Source organism: Sarcophilus harrisii, chromosome 1 (genome assembly GCF_902635505.1).
Source record: "Sarcophilus harrisii chromosome 1, mSarHar1.11, whole genome shotgun sequence".
In the NCBI taxonomy this organism is placed as follows: Eukaryota; Metazoa; Chordata; class Mammalia; order Dasyuromorphia; family Dasyuridae; genus Sarcophilus; species Sarcophilus harrisii.
Window position 1 is genome coordinate 130,333,365 of NC_045426.1, and position 24,628 is coordinate 130,357,992.

The window sequence follows — 24,628 nt, forward strand, 5'->3', positions numbered from 1 at the left end:
ATACAACACATCAGGACTTGCACGGAGAGTGGGCAGGGACCATTCTTTATCCAATCATGTGTATTAATAGAGTATAGCCCAATTACTATTTAGCCTCATGTACTTGGGACCTCAGTGCATCAACTCAAACCTCAGCCCATTACATATATATATAAGTCCTGGTAAACTTTTAAAAATAAAAATTTTAAAAATAAAACTTTTTAGCCCTAAGCTGAAATTAGTAGAATTTGCTATTAGAGATAAAATCTCTTGGGATTGTAATTAATATTCTTTAGAGTTTTGAATTTGATTGCCTGATCATTGTCAGTAACCCACCATTTGAGAGAAATGCTGTAAGTTACTCAGAGGAATACCTTCCTGAACTGTCATGGGTGGACATCTTATCTAAGCAAGAGTTGGGAGAATAACTTTAGCCTCTGCTCAAGATGGGATCCTTCTGACTCAGTTTCCCGGTTCTGTTTCTATTTCCGACCTGGTTATTCCTGGGTCTGGCTCTGAGGTGGAATTGTTACTGCATGATTGATTGTTAAACAGAGCTAAAAATGCTTTATCCTGTCATGTATGTGCTCTCAAGCTGAAGCCTGAAAGACCTGTTTTGATGTTATTGTAATCATGACCCTGCTTTTTCCTCTTATAGCAAATTTCTATAATCAGAGCAAATGGTCAGTAGAAACTATGAGCTCTGTATCCCAGGGAATACAATGGTTTTCTACCTTAGATTTTAAAAATGTTTTCTTTTACATACCATTGCAAAAAGACTCACAATTTCTTTTTGTGCTATAAGGGGATAAATCAAGGGGAACATAACCCCTACCAATTAACATGGGCAATTTTGTCCATAACATGGAGGTAGCTCAGGGCTTCCAGGACAGCTTCCACATACTTAGACAAACACTGGTTATCCAGGATGTAAATGATGTCTTGATCTATAGTCCAACCTGAGAGGTTTCTTCCACTTCACGCATCAAAACTCTAAACTTCCATGCCTCCCCGCCCCAGGGCTATGAAGTTTCTTTGTTTATAGGCTCATATTGCCAATCAGTCTGTTAAGTATTTGGACCATGTAACTAATTACCACCTCCCTTTTGTTCACAGTGGAGAGGAAGCAATCCTCAAAGAAACAGCTGTACACTTTCCTGGACCTGGCTGGATTTTGTATACCTAACTTTGGCTATTGCCAAGCCCCTCTGATTTTATTCTAGGCCCTGACACAATTCCCCTCAAATGGAGGCTTTTAAGACTTTTTAAGACCCTGAAAGCTAAACCAGTCAATTCCCCAGCCTTAGCCCTACCTAAAGCTTTTTATTCTGAATGAAAGACAGGACCAGGTCCTAGGGCTCAAGATTCAGTCCCTGGGATTCTATCTTAGACTCCTTGCTTACTTCTCAAAGAAATGTGGTGTGCTACCTTAGAATAGTGGCTGCCACAGCCCTTATTCTAGGAGTTGGAGTTCCAACCTCCCACCAGGTTCAGAGCATTTTTGCCCTCACAGAATTTTAGAATTGGGGAAAGGAATGACAGTGAATATTTATGTGATTCCAAATATGCTTTTCATATTTTGCACATCATGGGGCTATATGAAAAGAAAGGGGACTTTTGAAAGAAAAAAAAAAACTCTTCTATTAAGTATGCAAGGGAAATTCTACAATTATTAGAAGCTGTTCATGGACCTAGAGAGGTTTCTGTGTGTTTTGTAAAGGACACCAGAAGAGGGATTCACTTCAGGCCAAGGCAAACAGGAAGCAGCACAGGTGGCTGAATCTGCAAGCCTGTTACTTTCTGCAAACAGGCTTGCAGATTCAGCCATGTGTGCTGCTGCCTGTTTGCCTCTGACCATGGCACCTTTAATTCCCCAGCTCCCCAACTCCTACACTCTTTCATAGCTCCCAGAAACAAGCCCTTGCTTAAAAAAAGGGCGGGGGGGAATATACCCTTTTCCCTTCCAGGTGGTTTCAAAAATCTTCAGACCAAGTTCCAATCCCAGAGGCCAGCCAGTGGAAACTTCTCCTTGGTCTATACCAAGCTCCTCACTTGGGAAAAAATGCTCTCCAAACCCTTGTGAAACCTATTTTCACTGTTCACAAGCTAGGAGTCTATCAGTTGTGCCCACTTTGTGCCCAAGTAAATCCTGAAAGGACTGTTAAACTCCACACCCCACCCCACTCTGCCCCAGTCCTGCAGCCTATCTGGAGGAAGGGTACATATTAGGGAAAGACTGGAAGATAGATTTTACACATGCCCCCTCTCAGGGACTTCAAACTGCTTTTGATTTCTGTTGACACCTTTATTAATTAGGTTAAAGCCTTCCCTTCTAAGACTGAAAAGGCTCAGAAGTTTTTGCAAAAGGAGATCAAATCAATTTAAGATTAATTACTATCTACACTTGCATGTCATTCCTCTCTAACCAATGTTTAATGCCTTTTAAACACTATGGTGCTTGCACCCTAGACCACCTGAGCATTCTTTTCACTGTGTATAATGCTACTATTCTACCCATTACCCCTACTCCTTTGAGGAGACAAAAGTAGTGATCTGGGGGAAATGTTCTTTGGTATTCATCCTAGGAAAAGCTGTCTAGATGAAAGACATTCATGATAGCCTTGTCTATTCCCCCAGTCTTCCTTGGGATGGGTTTCCTGGTTACTTGTACCTAATAACCCCCATACTAATTTCACTTTTAATTATTCTTTTGTTGCTCATATTTGGCTCCTGTATTTTTAACCTACTTGTGAGATTTGTTTCCTCCATACTCCAAGCTGTTAACTTCCAACTATTTGTTCATCCTGAATACCATCAGCTAATGGATTCTAACACTCAGCATCCCCCTGAATGCTGCTGCTGCCATCTTCAAGTTACGTGTTTCCCCTCCTCAGCTTAGATCCCACTAGGGAAGGACAGCTCTACACCCCTTATCAGCATGAAGCAGCTCCAGAAAATGAGATCTTCAACCCAAAATTAATTTGGGGTTCAAATGCTTGAGAGGGGAAAATGATGGAATATAGCTTCTAGGGGAGACAGCAGTATAGGAGATCCCCCTAAACTTAAGCTACTTCTGTTATAACAATTTGTCAATGATTTTAATGTCTTATGGCTTTAGAATCAGTAATCCCAATATCGTTCCCCCCCTCCCCCACCTTAGAGTGCTATTGTTTTAACAATCTGTCTGTCAGTGATTATAAAAGTCTTCTGGCCTAGGAATATAATAAGATTTCTTTCCTCAGGCTTTAGGGAAGATATATTATGAGCCTGAGACCCTCTAATCTTACAGTGTTACTGTTCTGACAATTTATTTATCAATGATTCTAAAGTCTTCCTAGATCTGCTAGTGAGTGATAACCAAATTCCTGAGACCACTCCTCAGTTCTGACTCTAGACCATAAAATTAACATACCAATGATGTGAAGTTCTGAATAAATTTGTCTCTATGCTCCTGGTTCCTTGTTAAATTCTTTTGGAACTTAGCCCCCTTCAATGGGTGTTACAATTACAATAAACTTTGCCCCTTGACTTGGATCTGGGTTCAAGCCTGCAAATTATTTTGAGACACATTGCAACACCAGTTTGTGACCCCAATCTTTTGGGGCCCCTTCTGAACCTTAACAGTTGGGGCCTTCCAATTTAAATGATCCAGATTTACGTGAGGCTTTGCTGAATCATCCACTATATTTTCTCAATTTCTACAACAGAATATTTAAGATGTAGCCCTACAATTCTCCACATTATTTCAATACATTGATGACCTTCTAGCATTACCAACCCATGCAGCATGTATACAAGAAACTATCATTTTATTCATAGCTTTAACAGTGAAAGAACACAAAATCTCTCTTATCAAATTTCAGTTTCGTCAACCACAGGTTGAATATTTTAACACTATTTTAAGGGAAGGATGTCTGAAACTTGCCTTTAAATATATTTAGGCTTTTTTGAAAATGCCAAAACTATTGGAAAAGTACAGTATTCCCTTTGGGTGCAGCTGGTTTCAGCCAACAGTAGATACCAGCTGGGGTGAATTTTTCCTTCCTTTTGTAATTCTCATTGCTGAAGACTGAATAACATTAAATAGACAAAGGACTTAAGTAATTCTGTCACTTTAAAAGTTTCCTACTCTTTGTGCCCATCTTTGGTCTTCCATACTACAAAGATTTTGTTATCATTTGTTCATGAATCCAAAGGTGTGTACTCAAGAGTTCTATGTCAACATTTTGGGTTGGTTTTCTATCCCCTAGCCTACTACACAATCTAGCTGAATACTGTTCTTTGAAAAGTTATGGGATGTGTTTGGGAAATTGCTGTAGCTGCTTTAGTTGAAAAGGTTCAGAATTTAATCTTAGAAGATAAACTCATAGGTAAGGTCCCATATAGAATAACTGTTTTTATTGTTTCAGAAAAATATTCAATATTTTTCTAATCAAAGGCTTCCACAGTATAAACTTGCTGTGGAAGTATAAACTTCCACAGTATAAACTATTACAAAGGGGGAATAGTATTTGAAAATGAGCAGTCTGAATGCTCTAACTCTCTCAACCCTGTAATGTCTTACACATTAGATGATAAAACCTCAGGACCAGCGTGATTGCAAACAAATCCCCTAAATTGAAACTATTAGACCTGATCTTTCTAGCATCCCCCTGACTTATATTTCTAGCATTCCCCTGTTATGTTTTCCATGTGAATGGCTCCTCAAGAATTATTGATGGACATCAAAAGAATAGTTATGGTGTGATTTTTGACTTTGAAGTAATAAAAGCTTTGCCCTAACAATCTTCAATTGGTACCCAAAGAACTGAATTGGTAGCCCTTCCTAGAGGTTGTAGTACCTTGGCTAAAGGCTCCTTTGCTAGCATTTATGTTGATTCTATACTTTTGGAAATTATCATACTTTTATGAAACAACTTTGGGAACAGTTTTCTAACCTCTAAAGGTTAGTAAATTGCTTTTAGGTCTTCATTTTTCTGATTCCTTGATAGTTTGTTGTTTCTTGAAGCTATTTTTTTGTCATGCTCTTTTATGTCCATAAAAGGGAGAGAAAGATACTGTATCAAAAGGGAATGCAATATTATATAGATGCTGTTGCCAGAGTAGCTGCCCTTCAAACATTACCCTGTTCCCTCAACCTGAATCAGTTAATCCCTAATCTTGTCTTCAATTCCGTAGATATCCCCTCTGAACTTACTTTTTGGACTAAAGTTGTTGAGCAGATATATCTTTCCACTCATTTATTGATGTTCAGATAGTTCAGCAATCACAGGGTATCCCAGCAATGATAGTTCATGCAAACCTCTGTTGGACACTTCACCTTCAGGTCTTCCAGTCCCTGTAACAATCTTAATCAGCCTTTCTTCTTACCCCTTACTCATTGACAGCCCATCTATAAAACTTCCATCATCAGATGATGAAAGTTGTCTCTCAAATGCCTATTTGAGATTATTGTGGGAAGTGGTCCCAGTCATTGAAGAGTACTGTTGATTGTATATGATGATCTCACTAACCACAAGAGAGGAACCCCTATGGTTGACCTATCCTTAATGATAGGGAGGCTGGCTAGTGTTAATTCTAAATACAGGAATTTGCCTACTTAACAATCATGCTTCCTACATTGTTATTAGAGAAGTGGAGGGTTCCTTGTACAGACTCCTCTTTGGAAGCAGGACTTCACTGGGGTATCTGTACTAATCAAGAATAGTCTCTTCATGGGGAGACTTTTTGCCAGTGGAACCCTGGAAATGTTGTGGGAAATTATGACGAATAGCATAAATATCCCCTTCCCACACTCTAACCAACAATTGTTCCAGACAGACATGGCTATGTGGACATAGAGCAATAGACCTACCTGATTCTCTCTATAGGTGGACTATGCAATCTGAGGAATAACCACACCCAACATTCATAAAGTTATATATCTAACACTTCTATGGAGACCAATCTAGAACTGAGCTTCAGTTAAATTATCCACAACCTTACCTTAAAGGATTCTTCCCTCATTATGAAGCAAAATTGACATCCTTCATGTTGCTGTTCAGTTATTTCAATAATGTCTGACCCTTTGTGACTCTATTTGATGCTTTATTGGCAAAGACACTGGTGTGGTTTGCCATTTCCTTCTCCAGCTCATTTCACAGATGAGCAAACTGAGATAAGCAGAGTCAAGTGACTTGCTCAGAGTCACAAAGCTAGGAAGAATCTGATTATGGATCTGAACTCAGATCTTCCTGAAACAAGACTTAGTACTACAAGCTCTATTCACTGAGCTATCAGCTACCTCGTGTTCAGTCATTTCAATCAGATCCAATCCTTCATTATCCCATTTACCCTATTGATCCTTCAACTTACTGATCTTTATTGAGATTCATGAATGAATACATCAGCAATATTGAATTATTATTAACAGAACTGACCGGTGGGACAATTAAGATTGCTAATGAATCATATGACCATTAAATATTTACTAGCCAGCCAAGGAAGTGTCTGTACCTTCACTGGGGCTGAATATTGCACCTTTTCATCTGATCAGACTTTGAATATTATCTACCATCTGAATGGAATTGAAAAGTTAGTGTCAGAATTTTTGTTTTTCAGTTGTATTCAACTCTTCTTGATCCCCTTTGGAGTTTTCTTGGTAAAAACACTGGGGTGGTTTGCTATTTCCTTCTCTGGCTTATTCTACAGATAAGGAAACTAAAACATATAGGGTTAAATCACTTATCCAGGGTCATACAGTTAGTGTCTGAGGCCAGATTTCAACTTAGGTCTTCTTGACTTTAGGCCCAACACGCTATTCACTGCATCATCCAGTCATCCCCAAAATCAGAAGTAGAATAAAATAAGCATGAAGGGATAATTCACTGGGACATATGGGTTTTGTTGCCAGGATCAGATTGGATTAAGGAAGCTTTGAAAACTCTGTTCCTCATGATGTTAATAATAGATATTGTATTAATTTTATTCTGCTATTATTTACAATGTTTCCCAATCTTTGCCTTTGGAAATTTCTTCCAAAAAATATAGGATGGATTCCCAAGAAGTAATTGATAAAATATATAAGAATACCATGGGTGTAATCTAATATCAAAATGAGGGGCGGTGATAAAAAAAAAAAGTCTGTGATGTGAAAGAAACTCTGACTCAGAGTCCTTGCCACAACTATGATAAGAACAGGACACAACCTCTGTCACAGTGACTGAGCACTGAGGTTGAGAAGCAAATCACAGCTCTCATTCTGACCATCTGGCAGGAGTCTTTATCTTCTTCTTTCAGATAAATGTGCAATACACACATATACATATTTAAATATATATAATACATATATATCCATATGTATGTCTTTATTTCCTGATTTCTGTAAAATTTCATTTCTCTATGTAGCTTATACATTCACATGCTTTGAGTTTGTTTATGGGGCTCTCTAATTTTTCATCCACATGGAAGAGTGTTCTGACACACAGACCTCGTCTCTTCTAGTTCCTATGACAACTTCAACCAACATTTATTCCCACTCCTTACCCACTCAGTAGCCCATCAGTAGAACCGCCATCATCAGAAGATGAAGGCAAGCTCTCAAATCTCTATTTGAGATTATTATGGGAAGTGGCCTCTATCATTTAAGAGAACTCGTGAGTGTGTACTATGTTCCCAATAACCAAAACAGGGGAACCTTTATGATTGCTTAATGATAGGGTCATTTGGCTAGAGATAACCTTAAATCCTGGAATTTAACCACTTACAATCACACTTTCTATACTGCCATTAGAGGAGAAGTGAAGGGCTCTTTGTGTCTACTCCTCTCTGGAAAAAAAGGATTTTACTGGGTTATCTTTGCTGAGTATAGAGCAGATTAATTGAGAGTAGTCCCTGCATGGGGAGACCTTTGCCAATAGAAACCTGGAAATGTTGTGGGAAATTATGAAAAATAACATTATAAATAGCCCCCTCTAATCTTATCTAGCAGCATTATCACATTTATATATGAATTTGGTGAAGATCAATGCTATGCAGAAACTGTATTAATAAATACAATTTCACTCTCCCCAGAACTCAAGTAGAGTGGTGAATGTGTGCATCCAAGATAAAGGAAGGAGGAAATGTTTGTCCTTTTTTTAAATTACCATATCTTCAAAAAAAAAAAGTTAATTGATGTCAATTGTTTAAATTGTGGTTAATGATAGGGAAAACATACTGAAATGGGGGCTTGAATTAATAACAGTATAGAAGGGAGTGTGATAAATTCATCCAAAGGTCCATTAACTAAGTGTTGCTACCAATCACTGAATCAATAATGAATAGATAGTTATTTGTGAATTTTGTTTGCATTCAGTGGATTTGTGACCAAATGAGACAGAAAGCATTACAGGATGTAAAATGGGTAATCTTGATTATATCAAATTGAAAGACTTTTACATAAATAGGACCAAGTGCTGCCAAGATTATAAGGAAATCAGGAAACTGGGGGAAATTTTTTTGTAGGAAGTTTTTCTGAAAAAGGCCTCATTTCTCAAATATGTAAAGAACTGAGTCAATTTTTTAGAAATAACTTTTTATTGACAGAACCCATGCCAAGGTAATTTTTTACAACATTATCCCTTGCACTCACTTCTGTTCCGATTTTTCCCCTCTCTCCCTCCATCCCCTCCCCCAGATCGCAAGTAGTCCTACACATGTTAAATAGGTTACAGTATATCTTAGATACAATATATGTGTGCAGAACCGAACAGTTCTCTTGTTGCTCAGGGAGAATTGGATTCAGAAGGTATAAATAACCCGGGAAGAAAAGCAAAAATGCAAGCAGTTTACATTCATTTTTTAGTGTTCTTTCTTTGGATGTAGCTGCTTCTGTCCATCCTTGATCAATTGAAACTGAGTTAGATCTTCTCTTTGTCAAAGAAATCCATTTCCATTAGAATGCATCCTCATACAGTATCGTTGTTGACGTATATAATGATCTCCTGGTTCTGCTCATTTCACTCAGCATCAGTTCATGTAAGTCTCACCAATCCTCTCTGTATTCATCCTGCTGGTCATTTCTTATAGAACAATGATATTCCATAACATTCATATACCACAATTTACTTAACCATTCTCCAATTGATAAATGGTCAAAGGATATGAACAGACAATTCTCAGATGAAGAAATTAAAACTATTTCTAGTCATATGAAAATATGCTCCAAATCATTATTAATCAGAGAAATGCAAATTAAGACAACTCTGAGATACCACTACACACCTGTCAGATTGGCTAGAATGACAGGGAAAGATAATGCAGAATGTTGGAGGGGATGTGGGAAAACAGGGACACTGATACATTGTTGGTGGAATTGTGAACACATCCAGCCATTCTGGAGAACGATTTGGAACTATGCTCAAAAAGTTATTAAACTGTGCATACCCTTTGATCCAGCAGTGTTTCTACTGGGCTTATACCCCAACGAGATAGTAAAGAAGGGAGAGGGACCTGTATATGCCAAAATGTTTGTGGCAGTCCTATTTGTAGTGGCTAGAAGCTGGAAAATGAATGGATGCCCATTAATTAGAGAATGGTTGAACTTAGTCAATTCTATGAGAATGTAAGTGATTCTCTAACTGATAAATAGTCAAATGATATGCACAGAAAGTTTTCAAAGAAATCAAAGCTCTCTATATAGAATTACATAAAAATGCTCTAAATCACTCTTGATTAGAGAAATGAAAATTAAAACAACTCTGAAGTACCACCTTGTACCTAGCAAATTAGCTAATATGATAGAAAAGAGTCAAAAAATGTTGGAGGAGATGTGAAAAAATCAGGACACTAATGCATTGTTAGTAGAATTGTGAACAAAAATTGTGCATACCCTTTGACCAGCAATGAAAATATTCATAGCAGCAATTTTTATGGTGGCAAAGAATTCAAAAATGAAGAGATACCCATTAATTGGGGAATAGTTGAACAAGTTGTAGTATAGGATTATACTATTGTGCTTTAAGAAATAATGAGGGTTTCTGAAAAATCTAGAAAGACACATATAAACTGATACAAAGTGAAGAGAGCAGAACCAGGAAAACATTTTACACAGTAACAGCAATATTTCTGAAAATTATCAACTGTGTAAGACTTAAACAGTCTGTTTAAAACAGTGATCTAAGACAATTCCAAAGAACCCATGATGAAAAATGCTATCCATCTCTAGAAAGAAAACTGGTTAAATCTGAATGCAGATTGAAGCATACTTTTAAAAACTTTATTATTTTATTTTGCTTGGGTTTTCTTTTGCAATATGGCTAATATGAAAATATGTTTTGCATGACTTCACATCTTGAGTCAAAACCAATTTTCTTGCCTTTTTCAAGGAAGAGGGAGTGACAGGAGGGGAAAATTTGGAACTCAAAAAAATTTTTTAAATGATTGTTAATATTTTTACCAATAATTAAGAAATACCTAATGAAATAAATAATAATATTTTAAAAAGTGGTTGGCTAAGTAATCCCCATAGGAAAAAACAAATCAATAAAAGGGCATAGTGCCCTCAGACTATAATATTATTATTTATTCTGAACAAGCACTTAAAATTGACAATCTGGAGGCTAGAATTGAATAGAAGGAAGTCATGTGGGTCTCATTTGGAAAATGGTGCATCACTATCAATAATCCTATGCTATTCCCTGCTAAGGGGATATTATTTTTCAACACCAATATTTTCTCGTGCTGTTCTATAGCAATGAGTCAGAGAATATCACAATCACAGAAAACTCAAAGCTGAGGGAGATACAAAGAGCAATGAAATAACATATTAAACCAATGATGACAAATGATATGGTAGATATCATTAAGGATGTCTGTATCTGGAAAGAACATGGTTCATTAATGTAGTGAGCACTGGGAAAAGAAAAGACAGCAATAATATAAGCCCAGTAGCCACAAAATGTTAAAAACAAAACAAAACCCTAACTAGGAATATTTAACATGTGGTCCATGAATATTGGATTGGGGAGGGGAGAAGAGTTACATCTTTATTTCCAGTAACATCTAACTAAAATTTAGCATGTCTTTCAATTATGAATATGTACAAGAAAACATTCTTCTATGAAGAGGTGCATAGGTTTCACCAGATTGCCAAAGGAGTCCATGACAGAAAAGAGATTGTTAAAGACCACATATGGAAGGAGGGATCCTGTACATTGGACAATTTGTCCACTCTGAATGGAAGAACATGAACAAGAATGTCCCTAGACAAGAAAACATACACAGATTGTATTTTTGTCATAGATTACATGGGAGAGAGTATATGCTTTATTGACATCACAGACACATCAAAATGTATTGCTTAAGAAAACTCCAAATGCCAGCAAGTCTTAAGTTAAATCACTATAGAGATTTATTTAAAGAATTTGGGGGAACTATATTACTATGTTATTCTGACCATTTTAGGAATACTCTCAACCCCCCCCCCCACACACACACACACTTTTTGCCTAGTTTGACAATACACAGGCAAGTATTTGTTGAGCATCTACAATAGTATTAAAACAAGAAAATACACCACTATTTTTCCTGTTTTCCCCAAAGATCTTACTTTTTGTTTAGAGGTCAAGACAGCTTCTTGATTCCAAAAAATTATAAGGATTGTGTTAAATAATTGAATTATTAAACTGAGGAAAGAATGAACAACACTACAGAATTCTTCAACTTCCTGGTTATTATTATTCCTGGCACCATATAGGTGCCAGACATGTCCCAACCAGCAATTTCACAACAGCCTCCTCCCGACTGCCAAGAAAAATTGGGCTTTGGGGATTTTAGCTTTATGTAATCGCTCCTCATCCTGCGTAAGGATAATATATAATCTGTGCAAATGCAATTGAGATGAAATGTCTTGAAACAAATAATAATTATAGTAATAAGGGAAATAAAAATACACAGATTCTTTTCTTAATACAATTCATCTCTAATTTTTGTTGGAGATTATCAAGAAAACAAAAATTATTAGAAATTTCTATAACTGCAAATCTTTTTCCAGAAAGCAACCAGATTGCTGGCTAGGAAGTTAGCATCAGAGTCAAGGATACCTAGACACAGTTCTTACCTTTTGACACAAACCTGGGACCTAGAGCAGGTGACAACTTTCTAAACAACTCTCTAATGTTATAAATTGAAGAACAGTTTTATATAGAAGAAAGATAGCATGAACAAAGAAATGAAGACAGGAGATGACAAACTATGATGAGTAATGGAGAGTAATCCAATTTTATTGAAGTACCAGAATAAGAGAAAGGAAGCAGCAGAATGAGTCAAAATTGATACATTGATAAAATTTGTGAATGCTTGAATTCCAGTCAGGTATTTGGGCTTTATTTTTTTGAATGGATGAAAAACATTATTATTTAAAACATATCATTATATAGTTATATGTTATATTAAACATAATATTATTATAAAAACTTAAATACTTACTACTTTGCTATAATTCCACTCATTGATCCAGATCTGCTCTTTGAAACCACATAAAATAGTCAATTTAATCTCTTCCCCATGATAGCCTTTCAAATATTTTTGGGGGAAAAAGTGATGATACCCTGTCAACTGCTTTTTTTTTTCTTTTGGAGGCATTTGGGGTTAAATAACTTGTCCAGGATCAGTAAATGTCTGAGATCAAATTTGAACTCAGGCCCTCCTGATTCCAGAATCAATGTTCCACTCACTGTTCCAACTTGGTGTCCCTCAACTGTTTCTTGAATAATACAGCTTTCAAATCCCTCACCATCCTTATTGTCTGATTCTCATGACACTCTTGCTCATCAATGTCCTTTAAAATTTTTTCAAAATTATTTTAATTGATTAATTAATTAATATTTTCCCCAGTTACATTCGAAACAATTTTTTACATTTGTTTTTAAGATTTTTGAGTTCTAAATTCTCTCCCTTATCCCCACCCACAATTAAGAAAACACATGTGAAGTTATGCAAAACAATTCCATAAAAATCAAGTTGTGAAAAAAATATTGATCACTCTAATGAAAATAAAAACCTTCAGGAAAAAATCAATTAAAAAGAAAGAGAATGCTTCAATCTGTATTCAAACACAATCTGGGCTTGGAGAAGATTTTTCATTATAAATCCTTCAGACTAGTTGTGAATGATTGTACTACCCAGAATAATAAAGTCATTTTACAGCTGGTCATCCCAGCCATTGCTATTACTTTATATACAACATATTTCACTTTTTTCATGGAGGACTTTTCATCCTTTTCAGTTTTTTTTCCCTGAGAGCATCCTGCTCATCATTTCCCAGAAAACAACCCTATTCCATCATAAGCATGTATCACAGTTTCTTAAGCCACTCCCCAATTGATGGGCATTCCCTCAATTTTTTTTTTTTTTTTTTTTGGTCCTCAGAAGAGAGCTGCTATGAATATTTTTTGTACATATAGGTCATTTTCCTTTTTTTCTTTTCTGTATTTTCCAAATCTCTTTTAGTATTCATGCCTAGTAGTGATGTTGTTAGGTCAAAGGACATGAATGAATTTGCAGCCCTTTAGGCACAGATCATATCTTTTAATCATTTATCAATTGGGGAACACTTATTTTTTATAAATTTGACTCAGTTCTCTTTATGTTTGAGCAATTAGGTCTTATCAGAGAAACCTGCATGAAATTTTTTTTTACAATTACTATTGCTGATTCTCCCCATTTATTCTTCCTCCTCTTACCTCGGCCCTCCTCAAAAGTGTTTTGCTACTGAGCACTCCCTTCCCAATACCCTCTCTTTTATCACCCTCTCTCTCTTTCCATATCCAATTCCCCTCAAATTTTCCTGCAGGGTAAGATAGATTTCTATACCCCTATTGACTATGTATGTTATTTCCTATTTAAGCCAGTTCTGATGAGAGTAAAAGTCACTCATTCACCATTTCCTCCCCCTCTTCCCCTCCATTGTAAAAGCTTTTTCTTGCCTCTTTTTTATGGCAGATAACTTGAACCATTCCACTTCTCCCTTTCCCTTTCTCCCAATACATTCCTCTCTTATCCCTTAATTTAATCATTTTTTTAAAAAGATATCTTTTCATATTCATCTCATACCTCTGTCTGTATATACTCATTTTAAGTGCCATAATAATGAGAATATTCTAATGAGCCATTTGTATCATCCTGTATTGGGGCTTTATTAAGAAGGAAGTAAAGAATTAGGGAGTGATGAAGATTTTTAAGCAAGTCATTTACATAATTAGAGGAAAATTAATCTGTCAGAAATGATTGATATGTACTGGGATAGTGACAAACTGAAGGTGGGGTCATTGCTTAAAAAGCTATTGCATTAATAGGGGAGAGGTAACGGGAATATGAACTACAAGTATTGAAAAGGCAGATGTTTTAAGGACTTGATCAACAGAAATTGAGAACTTAATGGATGTGGAAAAAAGAATAATGGGAAAAGAGGGGCCAAAGATGACTGTAGTTTGTAAGTATAGGGTAATTCAGAGAATTGTTACTAAAAATCTAGAAGTGAGGAACAGCAAGTTTTGTAAGGAAATGTTGAGTCCAGTTTTAACCATGTTAAGTTTGAAGTAAATATGTCAGGTAGACAGTTGGAAGTGTGGAAATGGAGAGCAGCTAAAAAATTGGGACTCCTATGCATGGAATGGGGAGGCAATAGAAATAGAGATTTCTAGGAGAGCCAGTACTGTTGCTGGTGGTGGTGGGTGGTGGTGATTGTTCACCCTTCATTCGAAGAGGACCAATGACAACATAAGGGTGATGTCTTTATGAATGCTTGAAAATTGTAGTTAAGGCAGAGCTTTGAAAAGTCAACAGCCTCATTTTCGCCTCAAATTATTTAATTTCAGTGGCAAGACAAAAATCAAGACAACTGGTGATAGCCCAGGTGATCTTGACCAGTTTAAATTAGGTCTTTCCCAGGTCTCAGTTTATCTGAAACAGTTCCTACTCAGTGACTGAGGTCTAGGTAAGAACTGAGACAAAAGATGTTCCAAAAGAAAAAGGAGAAAATATAACTCAGATTTCACACTTAGTGGATACCCACACTTATCAAACAATCAACTGCTTAAGTACAGAATAAGAAAGGTTATGGCACATAACAGTTCATTTCAAAAAGACTAGGGATAAATCACTACTGATTAGATGAACTGATGTTGATAAAACAAGCAGAACCAGGAATTGTACACAACAACAGCAAGAATGTGCGATGATCAACTATGAAAGATTTGGTTCTTCTCAGTAGTTCAGTGATCCAAAGCAATCCCAATAGGCTTTGGACAGAAAATGCCATCTGCGTCCAGAAAAAGAACTAAAGAGGCTGAAGGTACACCAACACATGCTATGCTTATTTCTTTTTTCTGTTTTTTTTTTTAATCTCTCCAATGGTTTTTCCTTTTGTTCTGATTTTTCTCTCCCAACATGATTCATAAAACAATGTGTATTAAGAATAAATTAATTCACTACAATGAAAAAAAAAAGAAAAGGAAAAGCTAAAAAAAAAAGGTTTTAAGATAGCACCTCTCTAGTATCGTAACTCTTCTATCTATATAGCTGTATTTGTCCTCTTTTAGATATCAAATAAATTTTCTGAGATCACTGTTCTACTCAAAAAAAAAGAGAAAAAGATGAAAAATATGTTCAATTTCAAAATTCATTTTGAGTTAAGAGTATGAAATGGCAGGCAAAAAAGTTTGCAAAAATAGTGTGTTAAGAGAGGAATAGTGTCCAGGACTAAAATGTTGATGGTAATCTGTTTTAGGTAAAACATTTCTAGAGGCTTATATTTAGTTTACGGGCTGGTAGGTGGGGCAGTGGCTAAAGTGCTGAGTTTGTAGTCAAGAAGATCTGAATTCAAATTTAGCTTTGCTAAGCACTTTACAAATATTATCTTATCCACACAGCAACTCTGGGAGGTATTTTTGTGTATTATGTGCAATCATATAAAGACATACTTTCATATTAATAATGTTCTGAAAAAGGAACATTCCAAAAGAAAAACAAGTTGTAATACATGAAAATAATGGGATGTTGCTTTTTTTTAAATGATGAAAAAAATGAAGTGAAAAATAGTATGGTTCATGTGCATTCAGACACCATCAATTCTTTCTCTGAAGGTGGATGGTATTTTTTAATCATGAGTCCTTTAGAATTACCTTGGATAAAGCTAAGTTATTCATAACTGAATTTCGTATAATATTACTGCTATTAAGTTCAAATACTGTTATTAAGTTTTCTCTCCTGGTTCTGCTCACTTCACTTTGCGTCAGTTCAGGTAAATCTTCCCAGACTTTTCTGAAATCAGGTAGCTCATCATTTCTTATAATACAATAGTATTGCATTACAATCATATACCACAACTTATTCAGTCATTCCCTATTAATGGGCATCCCTTCAGTTTCCCATTTTTTTGCCACCATGAAAAAAGTAGCTATAAATTTTGGGGGTAGGTAATATTATATTTATTTGTAGAATGAGAAAATTGAGGCAGATACTGCTCAAACAATAAACAGAGTCACACAGTTAGTAAGTTATTAGGTAGGGTTTGAATTCAGGTGTGCTTGACTCCAGGTTTAACATTCTACTAATCACCTGGGGGATGAGGAGAGTGCTGGAGAGCCCAGTCACAGAATTTCAGAGTAGAAAATTGACCTTACAAGCTATGTATCAATAGGAATTCCCTTGACAATATGCTCCCAGGATAATTCAATCTTTATTTAAGAGGAGATTCCTGTTCAGGTACTACTGAATCCAAAACAGTTTTTGAGGGACCTTCCAGATAAGGTTCTCAGATTCTGTGAAATGTTTGAGACATAGAAACAAGAGGACAATTGTTTCATAAAAGTTTGAGAAATGGAAGCTTCAAATACTTTTAAATATAACAAATTGTAAAGTTTCCTTTGGATGGAATATATAATCCATAAGTGTTTATGGAGTACCTAGCAAAGTGTTGTGCCTTAAAAAGCTCCTCTAAGCCGATTTCTGAAATGGCTGCAGTGTGAATATACATAAAGATTGCATTATTCTCCTGAAGGTAACATTTTAAGTTGGCTATTCAACAGGGATTGTTGTGAGAAGTGTTTTGTACATCTTCAAGCACCATGGCAATATTATTATATAATAGGTGGGAATGGATTTGGAGAGATTCTTCCTGTCTTTTTGTTGTTGTTGTTGTTGTTGTAATATCTCAAAGTCTGATCCTGTTCTTAAGTCCTCTTAGACTCTTAAGATTTGGAGTTAATGCTCATCCCCAGAGGCATGGAAATATGGCACAGTTGTGAACTGAAGATAGATGGGAAGGTGGGACTGAAAAAGATCCCAAAAAACAAGTAAAGAGGATACTCAGAAGAGACTATGCAGGGCTCCCTTCCCCAGAGGCCTGAGAGACAATGCTCACAGCGAGAAAAACCCAAATTCTAGCAGTCAATGTGAGTCCCAAGTTAATGTTATTCCTTATAAAAGAGTCTTAAACTATCAACAAAGATAATTAGGTCAGGTGAGAATCTGGCCCATCATTTAGGTATAATTGGCAGAAGGAACAAGCGAACTAATTGAAACCAGGAACTAGAATTATTCTCAGATGTCCCACTTGCTTAGCCTGCCACAAGTATGCCATTTAACTATTCTGAGCCTCGGTTTCCTCATAAATAACTTGAGGGAGTTAAACTAGATGAACTCTATTCAGATTCTTCATACTACTGAGTCTTTTAGACGAATATCCCTAAACTATCATTCAACGATTGGAAGGAAATTTGACTTTTCAGTTCTTGAAATTGCGCGTAGCTGAGCAAAGCGGTCCCTGAGATATAGAACAGTGGAATTTCCGTGCGTATGGGCTATTTCTAGCAATTTATCCAAGCCCATTTCTCATAATCTTAATTTAGAACAAGAAATCCTTTTTCTTGAGCTTCCCTAGCTACTGAGGATAATGGCTGGGAATTCTAAGATCCATCTCTCTTCTCCTTCCCGTCTCTTTCTCTTGTTACTCCTTAGAAGAGAGGAGGTTGTTCCAAAGGCGCACGTTTCTGTTTGAATTCTGTTAAGGGATTTCTGAAGTTTGCGTTTCAGTCCCCAAATTGTGGTGAGGAGACAACTTGTACAGAGAAAGCCACAAGAGGTCTAGGAGGTACTTATCCTGTCTTTTTTAGGTCCATTCCGGTCTCTAGAGTTATGAGAAAGGAGCTGGGGCAGAGAAGGACCCAAGAGGCGGGGAGGGTGGAGGGTGGGAGCCGGCTATTAGCTCAAGCTGTGAAAACATTTTCTAAGGGGCCTAGAAGTCTTAGATTTTAATTTTTCTTTCTCTTCTTCCTCCTCTTATCACGTACACCACCCACTTTTTCCTCCTTTTGCCAACCTTTCTTTCCCTCTATCCTTCGCTGGAATGGAAAACCCGAGAGGATAAATGCGCTTTCTGCGTAAGGGCCATTCCTCCCAGCTGTTCTCTCGAAGAGTGAAAGCGACCGAATTCCTTTGGGTTTCCAGGAGTACCAAGGGTCCGGGAGCGAGACGGGAAATTGCAAAAGTTCTCCCGCCTCTCTCCTCTTCCTATTCCCTCCCTTAATCCCCCCCCCCCCCCCCCCCCCCCCCCCCCCCCCCCCCCCCCTCACCTCCCCGACTTTTCCAGTAACTCCAGCCCCCGCCCCGGCCCTAAGTTTCTGACTGATTCATAGCCCGGACTCACAGTGGTGGGGGCTAGGGCAGCTTCCCAGAGCAAGCCTCTGGCCGTGCTATCTTGGCGCCTTTCACTGTCCGCTCCACTTGCTTCCTCCGGGAGACTAAGAGCGAATCTTCCTCCCAAGCCGCCGCGGCATCTCTGCCCCTTTTAGCAGCCGAGCTCCAGGACCGAGACGTAAGTGCTGTACTACTGGGATTGCTTCCTGGTCCTGGGACAGTAAGTCTTCCTCTTCCTCCTGCTCCTCTACCCTTTCTTTCATTTAATCTCAGTAGGGGATCCCCGCTTCTCCTGGCCGCAAGTTTTCTTCCCTTTCCCAGGTTGGGCCTGTAGCTCTCAAGGAGCCAAAGTCGGGGAAAAGATGACAACTTTTAATATATTTACCACTTCGAGTCTGACTGTTACTAAAGAGTACAACAGATCCTAGCAACCCTTCCAGGTGCTTTTTTCTGTGCATTGTTTCTTCCAAAGTTGACTAAAGAGTTTCAAGTTACAACCTGTTTTCACTTTGGAACTCTCAGAATTGGAAGAAACCTCAGAAGTCAGGTACATGCCGAGTAAAAATTCCTGCTAAACAAACCTGACGAAAGGCCATCTAACCTTGGCTTGTTGTGTTTTTCATTGGATGAGGATTCTAGGAAGAATTAACGATTGTAATTTATACTTTCATTTTGGAACCTCATCTTATCTCATTATTCCTACTCATCTGAGAAAGATCTTAGGGTGCATCTAGAGCTAACCCTCCCATTTTACAGGCGTGGAAGCTGAGAGTCACAAAAGTTCACAGTGGTTGGCCCAAGGATTACAAAGATAATAAAGAGAATTGGGACCTCATTCCAAATCCAGCGATCTTTGTACTCTTTTTCTGCTTAGTCTTTTCCCCTGTGGGACTTTTTGAAGTGCAGATGTCAAAATGATTTTTGTTTTGCTGTTGAGTTGTTTTTCTATCTTTCTTGTCCGACTCTTGCTTGACCCCATTTGGGATTTTCTTGGCAAAGATATAACCCTGTAGAAGTTCAATTATCAGAAACTACACCCCAGTTTCAATCTCTGCATTGACATCCATCCTTTCCCCTGCCTTCTGGGAAAGATCAGAAACTTGCAGATAGAATCCTAGATCGTTTGGGAATGAAAGGGAAGGTTATATATAAAATTCCCTCATTAAAGATGAAGAAACTACTACTTTAAAAGCTACTATATTGCATATTCATAAAATGAACTATAGTTCATATTAGTTTCTACTTTATTCATTTTGGATGCTTTAGTGTCTATCTGGAGAGGAATTTTTATTATGTGTGTTCCAAAGAGCACTTTCCATCTTGCTTGGATATCACACAAAGACTGTCTATTCTCTCTCCCTTTCTCTCTCTCTCTCTCTTTTCTCTCTTCTCTCTCTCTTTTCTCTCTCTCTCTCTCTCTCTCTATCTCACTCTCTCTCTCTTCTCTTCTCTCTCTCTCTTCTCTTCTCTCTTTCTCTCTCTCTCTTTTCTCTCTCTCACTCCTCTTCTCTCTCCTCTTTTCTCTCTCTGTTTCTCTCTGTTTCTCTTTCTCTCTCTGTCTTGTCTCTGTCTCTGTCTCTTTTTCTCTCTAGAATTAAATATGAATTGTAAATTTGCATTATATGTATATATATGCAGTTATGAATTTCTTATATGTAGAAAGGTTTTCATATGAATATAGGTTACATTTTCTCAATTTTTTTTTTAGATTTAATCAGCCCGTCCTTGCCACTCTTCCTAGTGGATTCCAAATTCCCAGACTTTGGAGCATCCTTTGGAGGCATCATCATTACATTTCTAACCTTGAAAGTATTGTGTGACTACTTTAATTTGGGAACAGCTGACCTAGAAACTTATTAGACTAGATAGTCTTATTTACTTTCCTAATTTTGATAGGCTCCACCCATAAAATCATCTAATCTTTTTCTTTTTTTCTCAAGTTGTAAATATAAAGCTGATGGATCCAGCATCCAAAGCTGTTTGTTTTTGTTTCTTGTTTGTTTGCTTTTAGGATCAGAGCACTATAAGACTACCTAAAAAAATACATTTGGTAACTTGAGTTGTTGGTTTGTTCTTCTAATCACTTTCTTCTTAGAGCTCATCAAATTCAATTCAAATTAATGTAATTGAACAAGCTTTATTAAATGTCCTCCATACATACTAGGTTCTTCTAATAGAAGTCAATTAGTCAATAAACATTTAACATACTAAATGTCAGATACTGGGATAAGCGCTAAGGAGATAAAGAAAAGCTTAAAAAAAAAAAAAAAAAAGATTTCTGCCCTCAAAGAGCTCACAATCTAAAGGAAGAAACAATATGCAGACAAATATATACAAACAAGTTATATACAAGATAAAAAAGGAAATAATTAATGGAAGGAATGTACTAGAATTAAGAAGATGAAGAAGGCTTCTTAATAAAAGGTAGAATTTTAATTGGACCTTAAAAGAAACTAGGAGGCAGAGATGAGGAGGGAGAATGCTCCAGGCATGGGGAATAGATAGAAGAAAATGTCTAGAAATGGAGGATCATGTTTGTGGAACTTTAGGGAAGCCAGTGTCTAGCTGAACAGTAAGATGTAAAATACTGAAAAGCTAAAGCTTTGAAGAGCTTTGAATGCCAAACAGGGTTTTGTAATTGATCCCAGAGATCATAAGATGCCGATGAAATTTATTTGAGGGAGAGGGATGATGATCAGACCTGTGCTTTAGGAAAATCACTTTGGTGGCTGAATGCTAGAGTGAGGGGAGATTTAAAGTATAATCAATCCAAAGGTTATTGCAATAGTACAGGCTTGAGGAGATGGAAGGTAGTGACAGTGAAATGGAAGAGAAGGAAACAATTTCAGCCCCATCAAAACCCACTGGGGCAAAGTAACATAAATACAAAATATATACAAAATAATTTGGTTTGGTGAGTGTATGAATAATAACCACCAGAGATCAAAAATTTAAGCAATAATCAGAAGGTCTACAGAGGGTACTCAGTCCCAATAGACTGAGTACCCTCTGTAGTAACCAGGAGAGGCAGATAGAAGTGTCAGAGAGGTTAGTGATACAGACCATAGAGTAGAATTAATTACTAGCTCTCAATCCACTGACCTGCATTCAAATTCTGCTTCTTGTGCTCACTGTGTGATCCTGGTAAAAATCACTTAACTTCCCTCAAGTTTAGTTTCCTCATGTGAAAAATGAGAATGTTAGATTAGAAGGTCTCAGTAACCCCTTCCTGTGGCTGATCTGTGTTCTCTGCTGTATGATTAAAAACCAAAACCAACCAAACAAAAATTTATAGCAATGTGCTAGTAAGTTTAACAACCGACTCTGGGGGAGAGCTATCTACATAACATGCTTATAATTTTAACCTGTATTATTAACATTTTCTCCATTTTTAAAGTCATGGTAATAATAATACCCAATAAATCACAGTCTACTATATAATGTTTACTGATTCCTGAGGTATAAATGCTCAAATTGAGCATTTAATAATTGGCTTTCACAAATCAATAGGAGCTAGTTTTAGCTTTCCTCTTCTATAGAATCTTTTGTATTTCATATTATATGTTTTACTTTTGTTTGTTCTTTAACCACAACCCAATTATCCTTATTTCATCATTATTTATTTTTCTCATTTTTTATTTCATTTATTTGTTTACTTAAAATTCATTTATTAATAACATTTATTTTTTATTTATTATTATCCTCATTTTATAATTTAGAAAACTGAAGCATAAAGATGTTAGGATGCCTAATCTAAAGTCTCAGATAGGTGATAGTGAAACTAGAACTCAGGATTCCTCAATTGATAATATGTTGATATTATGATTATATGATATATATACACACATAATACAATTGATAATATGTTTCCAGGCTTTTGTGTTTGTCCAATGATTCTCTTTTCATGGGTAAGGGGAGAAATGGAGAACATAATTATTTTGTAAGGGAACTTAGTGATAATTTGATTTGTCAAAGAGAAAGATTGGGAGATCTTTGCCTTATGAAAACAGGGCTAGGGGTGTCTTGACTACAAAGAGAAGGAAGTACAAGCTCTGGCCTTCTCCCTTCTTTACAGGAATTGTAAGCTTGGGCTTATCTCTTCCCAATAGGAGGAAGTGTTTCCTAGTATTAAAACCTTTTATCATGGGGGAAATGTGTGTTGAAACTATAAACCTGTTCCAAGTCATACCATGGGAACAAATTTCTACCAGTGCCAAGTTTTTTTTTTTTTTTTTTTTTTTTGTCATTCACTATTATTAGCTGAATATTCCATTGTCACAACAAGGTGATGAAAAAGAGAGAATTTGATTTCTTTCCCACTTCATAGGTGATTGTTTTTTTCATATCTTTTCATCTTATAAGAATGGAGTTGTTGAGATAAGAAAACTTTTCTATCCCACTAAGAGTGACAGAAGCCTTGTTACTTAAATTCAATTTCAATCAATGTTGATTTAGTTTCAATCAACTAGTTAGTAATAGACTTTAGTAAACTCAGTTTAAAAAAAAAAGTCCTGAAGCTGGAGTGATATATATTACACAACAATCCTGTTCAACTAGTTTGAGGAAAGTGCGTCATGTCACAGAGGTCTTCTATAGAGATGTCAGATTCACAGATTAAAAAGAATTGGGAAATGTTTAACAAAATAAAAATACAGTACAATGTAGATAATGCCAATTTATGATTTTCTGAGTCAATAGTCAGGGCTCTCTCACTGCTGGGTTTGCTGCACCACGTAAGATAGAAAACTAGTTAATACTCAAAATTATTTCAGAGATTGAAATAAGGGTGCCATTCTAGCAAAATCTCCAAAGAGAAATCATGTAGGAGGGAGGGGGAAGAAGTAAGCCCTGGCTTTGGCTTTGACCCAGGTTTCATTCCTTGGATGGAGAAGGATCTGTAAACTTCAGAAGGTCCAGCAGATTTTTGGACTTACTTCAGTGTCCTAGTGGCTTGTTTGGGTCAGCTGTTGGCACTGTCTAACACAGGCACTAAAGATAGACCATGTACCACTCTCCCCAAAGAACCCTGCAAAGAAGCTACCCCAAGAAGCTAAAGGAGAAAAGCATTTCTTAGCACTAGGAGCTAACTGTTATTGGTATTAGTATTATTTATGTTCTTGTTCATTTCTCAGGCTTAGATTGATCTCTGTCACTAACTGTTATGGTTCTAGAAGTGGTATCTTTTTGGCACTATGGCACAGTCTTTCTCTGTTTGGTTCACAAACTACCTCTTTCTTCCTTCTTCACCAATCAGCTCACTCTGCTCAGGTTGAGTGTTCTTTTGCATTCCTTGTAAGGGTCACCATGCCCCATTTTCAGTAATTCATTAGAACATGAATTGACATGTAAAAGATGTCTTGATGTGGGTGATTCATTATTACAGTTTAGATAAAAATAAAGACCTAAATATATTATGCACAAGATTTTTATTGTTCACTATGAATTTCCTGATTATTGCTGTCACTAAGAAACATAAGAAAAAAGCTAATGTCCTACTTGTATTCTGTAATTTACCTAAAGATATGAGCCCTTCAAAAATTCATTGTAAATTAGGGCTTCAGAAAGTGATTGAAATCTGATTGCCAACCCTCTCAGAGGATGAGAGAATACTTAATAGAGTTGAAGTGATGATAATTAAAGAGAAATTTTTGCAGATAAATAACTTAAAAGAAAAAGCAGTAAGAAATTCAAGAAACAGCTACAAATATTAATAGGCTTCTCTGAACCTTCGAGCATAATGTTACTGCATAGTAGAATCAGAGGTCCAAGTCAGGATTTTTCTTAGGGAAGTTTCCATGTTCCCTGGAAAACAAACATATAAAAGCAATAAAGCCTTAGAGCAGTGGCAAATGCCTGAAGTAGAGAAAAGAGCTAGATTTTATTAGGAAGTCTTAAAGGTTTAGCACCAGGAATCAGCCAAAGTTATAAAAGTTTAAATTACTCAGCAAGAATGACAGACAAGAAAAGTGTTTTTGGCAACAATGTTGGTGTT

At 36.7% G+C, this 24,628-nt stretch overlaps 1 protein-coding gene across 2 annotated transcripts in view; it reads left to right on the forward strand.

The window, feature by feature from the left end:
• The first annotated feature begins 18,569 nt into the window (after nucleotides 1-18,569).
• OSMR (oncostatin M receptor) overlaps nucleotides 18,570-24,628 on the forward strand; it is a 66,004-nt gene continuing 59,945 nt past the window's right edge. The window contains exon 1 of one of the 2 annotated variants that reach the window (XM_023496124.2): nucleotides 18,570-18,856. The gene's annotated coding sequence lies outside the window, so the exon portion shown is untranslated. The remainder of the gene's footprint in view (nucleotides 18,857-24,628) is intronic. The other variant, XM_012541429.3, reaches the window with a different exon arrangement.